The following is an 8,331-nucleotide window of genomic DNA, read 5'->3' as shown; positions in this document are numbered from 1 at the left end:
GTGTAGGCGAGAAAGAGATTTGAAAGACCTCCTCGCCTTGAGCGAGTGTAGGCGAGAAAGAGATTTAAAAGACCTCCTCGCCTTGAGCGAGCGTGGGCGAGAAAAGATCAAAGACCTCCTCGCCTTGAGCGAGTGTAGGCGAGAAAAGATTAAAGTCCTCCTCGCCCTGAGCGAGCACAGGCAAGAGCAGATCACAAGACCTCTTTGCGTGAGCAAATTGAGGCAAGTTGAAAGCCCTCAATGCATCTAGGGGAGGAGATGTATTCCCTGGGCAAGTTGAGGCATCCAGAAAAGTTCTTCTCACCCTCGAGTGAGTTCAGGCAAGATGAAACTGAAAAGTCAAGGGTGTTAATAATCTTAAGTATGGGAAAGGAGGGTTGGAGAAGAACTCTTTTCCCCTTGAGTGAGACATCAATATTGACCTAGTAAGACCAGTTAAAAAATAGGTTAAAGGGTGGTCGGGGAAGGTTCACAGAGGACACCTCACCACCTAAGTCATTGTTCTAAAACTCAGGGAGGTAGAGAAGGATCCGAAAGGCGGCTCTACCCCCAGATGAGGGGACAATGATTTAAGCTATCTCAAGTTAAAGACTCGGGGAAGGTAGAGGGAGATCCGAAAGGCAGCTCTCCTTCCAGATGAGCAAAGGTGAAGTCATGAGGTGGTCCCGCAAGGGATGTTTTCAGTCAAAGGAAAATGGCGTCGCCAAAGGCCCATGGCTTTGAGATCGAAATAGTAAGAGGATCACACGGAGAGAGCCAGATCAGCGAAGTTTGGGCGATAACATAGAAATACGCTTGTCCTTTGGCAGATCAGGCGAGTGAGATTTCAAATGCTAAGATCGACCTACGCCTTTTTGCCAAGTAAGTGATTTCGCGTTAAACGTTATTGCTACAGACTAACCGTTTGTTCAAGTTAAGCTGATTTCAAGATAATCAAGTACCAATTTGTGCAAAGTGCATTGGGTTGAGTAAAAATCAGCCAGTCAAACCAGGTAATCGCACAACAGATAAATTAGAAGACCACATATATTTATATATATATATATACACACAGGTATATGAAACAGTTCAAGCAGAGTGAAAGTTATTACATACAAGTCAAATTAGATACAAGAATTCCAAAGATACAAGAGTTTCAAAGGCAGTAAAGTTGAAGTGGCAGATGGGAGCAGCAGTTAAGTCGGAGGCATGATCTTGCCATCCACCACTTCATTGTACACTGAAAACTCAGAGAGGTCGAGATCAGGAAATTTGCAAGCGAACTACATCAAAGCCGAAGTAAGAACTTGGGTAGCCTCAAGCTGAAGCTCGTCGATCTTTGTCTTGAACCCGTTGTTCTCTTCACGAACCCGGGTGATTTCAAGTTGAAGCTCGTTGATCTTTTGCGTGAACCCGCTGTTCTCCTCACGAACTCGGGCAAGCTCGGTTGCTGTCTCACTCAAATCTTTGGCTGCCTTATCCCGATCTTGCTCGACCTTGCCCAAAAGAGTTTCCCGCTCAGTCGACCTTTTCTCCAGTTTAGACATTTGCTCCGCGTCGGACCTTTGGGCCTCCTCCAGCCCCGCGATTCGCTTCCTCATAGGAACGATTTTGCTCTCCAGCTCAACGGCGTCCTGAAGCTTGTCGTGCAACTTCTTGCGCAATTCTTTCTTGTCCTTACACAAGCTTCAGAGCTCTTCATTGAGAGCGTTCTCGACCCGCGAGAACTCTAGGCCTTGCATCATCATGTCGCACTTGACTTTCTCGGCCTCGGCTCTCGCGGTGCTTGCCACCTCCTGATGGATGTGGCAATCGAGCTCAAGTTTCTCCAAGGAGCCCCTCAGCCCTTCGGCGGCGATTTGAGGGAGGCATTCATCGGCCATGGCGTGTAGGCGCACGTTGAAAGTTCTCAAGGCTTCTTGGAGGGAAGCTGGGAGGCCCGGTGTTAGAGGAGGAGGTGGGGGTTGGTGCTCACCACCACCCTCGCAAGGTTGGATGGCAAGGTGAGTCTCGAGGCGTGGTGGTGAGGAGGGAAGTTCTTCGGCGGCTTGAGAAGAGGCTTGCGTATCGGCAAGTTGTTCAGGCATAGCTTCAGCAACTAAGGTGTTTGAAGCAAGAACGTTCCCTGCAGACTCGAACGGCGTGGAGGCGTTGGGGGGGGGGGGTTCTCGACGAAGTCTGGGGTGGCGCTCTCAGTTGCTGGGGGCTCGATCGCAGCTCTCCTCTTCCTCTTGCAAACTAGCCCATCCTCGGTGCTTTCGTCTGCCTCTTCGTCCGACACCACCCTGGGGGCTTCCTTTTAGCCTTTTTTGAGTGGTAGTTTCTTACGCTGGGGGGCTGGAAGAGCAGCGGCAGCGGGTGGGCTGACTGGCGGAGATTGGGCTTGGGCAGCGGCGATCTCTGCAACAGAGTTCGGAACAGTTTGGGAGCCCGCTGCAAGGTTGTGGAGCTTGGCTATAGAGCGTAGCTCAGCCATCCTATCCTTCCCCAGCATCATATCTGCATAAAGAGGCCAACAGTTAGCAACCAGCACAAAAATTCGGTAGTTAACAATGCACAGGAAGATAAGCAGTGTAAGACAATGCATGGGGAAAGTTAAAACCGTACGCAAATCAGAACAGCAACGTCAAAGTAAAGACAGGGCGATGCAAGTGTAAACTAGGGGAACTCAAGGACTTAAGGACAAACCTATGTGAACATCCAGCTGGCCTTCGAGAAACTCGTAGGCGATGATGGAGGAAGTAGGCAGAGTCACGTTGGAAGAGGCAACTCTTTTCCAGAAGTTGCACACGTCCTTGTCGAGCTCCCCCATTTTTTCTGGCTCCCTGGCCTTCCTGAAGCTCGACTCTTTCTTTCCCTTGTTCACCCAGTACAAGGGAAACCCGTCGAGGAGGGAGGGGTCTCGGTCGTTGCAGCGAACGCGAACGAATTTTCCCTTCCAGTGCTTATAAGATTGCTGAAAGATGGAAAGGACAGACCTCCCGGCGACCCCGTTCAGGCTAACCCATAAACGATCGCCCGGGTTCTTGGCCTCGAACAGATAGAGGAACACGTCCACTGAGGCCGGATGTCCCAAGTGCACGCAAATGATTTGGTAGGCCAGGACGAACGCCCAGCTGTTGGGATGAAGCGGGCAGGGGCTATGTCGAGTTCAGTTAGGAGTTTGGTCACCTTTCTTGAGACGGAGGATATCGTGGTCAGAGTTGATGGATGAAGTCTCACCCAGCAATGTTGCGGAGGCCCACGAATATAGTTGTTTGTAGTTGGGAAGGGGCCTCACAGCTGCGCTGGTGTGAGGTGGGTTTGGCTGCGCTTCGTTGGGTCGAGAAGGCACGGGTCTCACGACCTGGCTCGAAGGGACGTTAGGGTCCCTTGGGGGGTCGCGGGAGGAGGAAGGGTTTGCCCTACGGGTGTTCGCCAGAGGGTTGCGAGGAGATGGAGGAGGGTTTGGTGTAATTTTGGAGCGAGCCATCGAAGAAGATGCAAGAAGACGAAAAGGGAAGATATGAGAGTTCGTAAGCAGAGAGACTCGACAGAAGAGAAGGAGATAGAAGAACAAGGGGGGCTCGTAGAGAAAGATCCAGAAACCCTAAGCGCAGAAAAAAAGTGAAGCAAGAAAAACATCCCACAACGTATGCTCCAGACAATTAATGGATGATGCAAACAGATTAAAATGCAACTAATATCAGTAAAAGTGATAAAAAAGTTACCTTTTGATGATCGGAAGAGCGCTCAGAAAGATGGTGATTAAGGAGACGAAGCATTCGCTAGAGTATTTTCTCTAGAGTATTCAGGGAGTTTGGAGCGAAGAAGAAGTTAATGAAACAGTGACGTGGCGCGAAGTGTTTAAAGGTTGAAGAATCCCGAACGTTGTGAGAAGCGCAAGCGACGCAGAATTATGGTCGTTGATACGTCCACGTGTCGAGCGATCGAAGGGGGTTGGTGAAGTGTCAAATCGATGAACAGAATGAGCGCCAACGCGCAAGGCCACGTAGGTCGCCGAAAATTTAACTGTATAGCCTTTTCGCTGAACAAGTCGCAACTCAAGACTGGGGGGCTTGTGTACCGACCAGGTCATCGGTTGTGATGATGTGCCTGGCACGTGACCGTGTGGGGCGTGCTCAGCAGAACACGTGGACAAAGTGAGAAACGAATGGTCCAGGAGTAAGCATAGTCGCTGATTCATGGAACTGGCGTTCTATAATGAACGTGGTCAGTTGTCGCCGGGTTTGTGTGTCATCGACGTGTTAGATAATGGGAGATCAGGTGGTCTGACGTCGCCGCGAGGAGCACATCACCGGATCTCCCAGTAAACTCAGTTGAAGCTGCTGGAGGCTCGGAAGGGTAAGTTCAAGCGTATAATTTCAGTAAGATGATTGTTGTGCCAACACAGGGCGTGAAGGTCGTGTGGGTTGAAGCGAACAGCTTGCCCATCAGCGACAGGATTCCCATAGTGGACATTCGTTGGTGGCAAGGTTTCCTCAGCTAGAACGTGCATGGCGCAGTGATGAGGAAGGTGCCACTAGCGACAAGCGATATCACAGAGATGGCGCTCTTTGCTGCACCCAATACTCGCCTTGTCAGGTGGTGTTCTAGGGCATATTGCGTGCTAGCTTGCTCCTTGAGTAGAGGACTTAACCGCGCAGCTGGTTACTACACAGAAATAACGTCCAAGTTGCCCCAACCCAGATGACGACACGTGTAAGGTTGGATGCTACCTGTTACTCCAACCCAGATGATAACACGTGTAGGGTTGGATGCAATAGAGAAATGACGCTCGGGCTATCCTAGCTCAGATGATGACACGTGTAGGGCTGGGTACTACCTGGGACCCCAGCCCAGATGGTGACACGTGCAGGGTTGGATGCGAGCCACGCGTCCAAAGTGTAACTTCCTGGAGAGAGAAAAAACCTAGCTATAAAGGTAAACTTAACAGAATCTGGAGAGGTACATTTTTCATTACGGCTCATTGCTAGGGTTGTGTGCACTTTAGTACGGTTCTACAGAGTATATTTTCTCTCAGTTTTTGGGTGTTTGTGTCACTAACTTGAGCGTCGGAGCGCCACCGGCCGCAGAGGCGCCACCTTATGTTTTTCAGGTTCTTAGAGAGGCTATTTGTGGTGTGGACTTGAAGGGCACGTGGTGTCAAGCTGGTGAGGAGGATCGTGATGAGGCAACGCTCTTGCGCTAGGTCAACCGGTAGGATCAGAAATTTTTACCAGACATTCCTTATTTTTTGTATTAAGATGTGACTGAGATTTGAGCCTCATATTCGTTCCACAATATTTGCAATGATTTTTTTTTATTCATCATTGCCACGATTGAAAGGAATGTTCATTTCTGTGTGAAACCCTTTCGTCATTTTCCTAACTGAATACTCGTCCGTTTGAGCTAAAATTGGTCGCGTTTCGTTCTAAATTCTGTTGGGGTTCTTCCATAAGATTTTAACAACAAATTATTTATGGAAAATGTTCTAGAAAATTCTTGCACTCCAAGGCACTCCGCTTTCCAGATTTGCGAAATTTTCTTTAGTTTCTGCAATTTTATTCTTACACAAGTAATTTCATATGTCCTCTGTATCTAGTCAAGGAGGCACGTCCAAAAAAGAAAACACAAAAAAAAGATATAATGAAGAAAAGCCAGAACGTTCTGCTTTCAGAAAAAAAAAAAAAAAAAAAAAAAAGATTTTCAAGTTTTGTTTGCTCTCGGTCTGGGACTTACTACGCCTTATTCCTTGGGTGTTTAGATTTGAAATTTTTACTAGACATTCCTTATTGTGTGTATTGAGATGTGGCTGAGATTTGATCCTCAAATTCATCCCACAAGATTTGCAATGAATTTTTTATTCATCATTGCCACGACTGAAAGGAAGGTTTGTTTTTGTGTGAAAGTTTTTGATCATTTTCCAACTGAATACTCGTTCGTTTGAGCTGAAATTTGCATTGATTTGTCCCAAATTTTGTTGGGATTCTTCCATAATATTTCAACAAGAAATTAGTTTTGGAAAATGTTCCAGAAAGTTCTTGCACTCCAAGGTGCTCCACTTTCAAGATTTGCGAAATTTTGCTCTAGTTTCTCCAATTTTATTCTGAGTTCATATGACGTTGAAAAGTTCTCAAAAACACTTACAGAAGTAATTTCCTATGTCGTTTGTATCTAATCAAGGAGACACGTTCAAAAAGAAAACACATAAACAAATATAAGAAAGAAAAACAAGGACGTTCTGTTTTTAAGAAAAACAAGTTTTCCAGTTTTTTTGGTTTCGGTCTAGGACTTATTACGCTTTTTCCTTGGATGTTTCGATTTGAAAGTTTTACCAGACATTCATTATTGTGTATATTGAGATATGACTGAAATTTGAGCTTCAAATTCATTCGACAAGATTTGCAATGATTTTTTTATCGATCATTGCCACAACAAAAAGGAAAATTCGCATGAACTTAAATATATCGTGTTTCGTCCCAAATTCTGTTGGGATTATTCCATAAGATTTGAAAAAGAAATTATTTTTGAAAAATGTTCCAGAAACTTCTTGCGCTCCGCTTTCCAGATTTGCGAAATTTTGCTTTAGTTTCTGAAATTTTATTATGAGTTAATATTACGCTAAAAAGTTCTCAAAAACACTTACACAAGTACTTTCACATGTCGTTTGTATCCAGTCAAGGAAGCACGTCCAAAAAACAACAAAGAAAAAGATATAAGGAAGAAAAGTCAGGATGTTCTGTTTTCAAGAAAACAAGTTTTTGAGTTTTGTTTGCTCTCAGTCCGAGACTTATTATGCCTTATTCCTTGAGTGTTTATATTTGAAACTTTTATCAGACATTCCTTATTGTGTGTATTGAGATGTGGCTGAGATTTGAGCCTCAAATTCGTTCGACAAAATTTGCAATGAATTTTTTATTCATCATTGCCACGACTGAAAGGAAGGTTTGTTTCTATGTGAAACCCTTTGATCATTTTCTAACTGAATACTTGTTCGTTTTAGCTTAAATTTGTCGCGTTTCATCCAAAATTCTCTTGGGATTCTTCCATAAGATTTCAAAAAGAAATATTTTTTGGAAAATGTTCCTGAAAGTTCTTGCACTCCAAGGCGCTCCTTTTTCCTCTTTAGCGAAATTTTGCTCTAGTTTCTGCAATTTTATTATGAGTTCATATTACGCTGAAAAGTTCTCGAAAACACTTACACAAGTACTTTCATATGTCGTTTGTTTCCATTCAAGGAGGCACGTCCAAAAAGAAAACACAGAAAAAGATATAAGGAAGAAAAGCAAGGACGTTTTGTGTTTAAGAAAAACAAGTTTTCCAGTTTTGTTTGCCCTCGGTCCGGGATTTATTACGCCTTATTCGTTGGGTGTTTATATTTGAAATTTTTACCAGACATTCCTTATTGTGTGTATTAAGATGTGGCTGAGATTTGAGCCTAAAATTCGTTCCATTTGATTTGCAATGAATTTTTTATTCATCATTGCCACGATTGAAAGGACGGTTCGTTTCTGTTTGAAACTGTTTGATCATTTTCTAACTGAATATTCGTCCCTTTGAGCTTAAATTTGTCGCGTTTCGTTCCAAATTCTCTTGTGATTATTCCATAAGATTTCAACAAGAAATAATTTTTGGAAAATGTACCAGAAACTTCTTACAATTTGTTCTTGTCGGTTGACTCGATTGCCCTCGTGCCTCCAACGAAAATCACACGCCCGATTCCCTCTGCATTGGTTCGTGCTTTGCTTTGATCGAAACACTTTGTACCTGCAAAGACAAAGGGGCGCCCTAGAGGGCGTTTGCACTCCGACGCTCAAGTCAATATTGGGGAAAAGAAACAGAATGTGTGTAATAGTTCTAGTCTCAAGAACTGCATACCGTGTGGGTTTTCTTACTACCCTTTATATATTCTAGGGTTTCTTCTTGTTTCTGTTACCCGCATTTAGGGTTTCTGGGGGAATGCCCTTGCGCCGCTATTGCCCAATCTTAGTGCAATCTAGCGTGTAAGGCTATCCTATTGGATTGCAACCTCTAACAGAATGGTCGCCTGGGTACCTACTTGTGCACCTAATCTCTGGGGGCATCCGTTCTGGGGGTGCCTTAACTATCACGTGCCATGCATGCAGCCTCCCTTGGAAACCCTAACCCTAACAGGCATTCACGGCTTACAAGGCTCTTTAGTCGTGTCGTGCCCAATGGCGCCATTCACACCGCTTGCATGGGCACCCTGTGACTTAGTCTTTCCCCTACTGATAATTGATGTGTTGTCTGGGACCCACCTTCCGTGGTTCAATTCTGTTGTTTGAATCACCGATGTCCGATGTCACATAGGCCTTACTCTGTTGCCGAGGACACACGACACATCCTAGT

This window comes from Phaseolus vulgaris, chromosome 3 (assembly GCF_051622355.1).
Source record: "Phaseolus vulgaris cultivar YP4 chromosome 3, ASM5162235v1, whole genome shotgun sequence".
Taxonomy (NCBI): domain Eukaryota; kingdom Viridiplantae; phylum Streptophyta; class Magnoliopsida; order Fabales; family Fabaceae; genus Phaseolus; species Phaseolus vulgaris.
The sequence above is the reverse complement of the archived record's forward strand: the minus strand, read 5'-3'. Positions refer to the sequence as shown.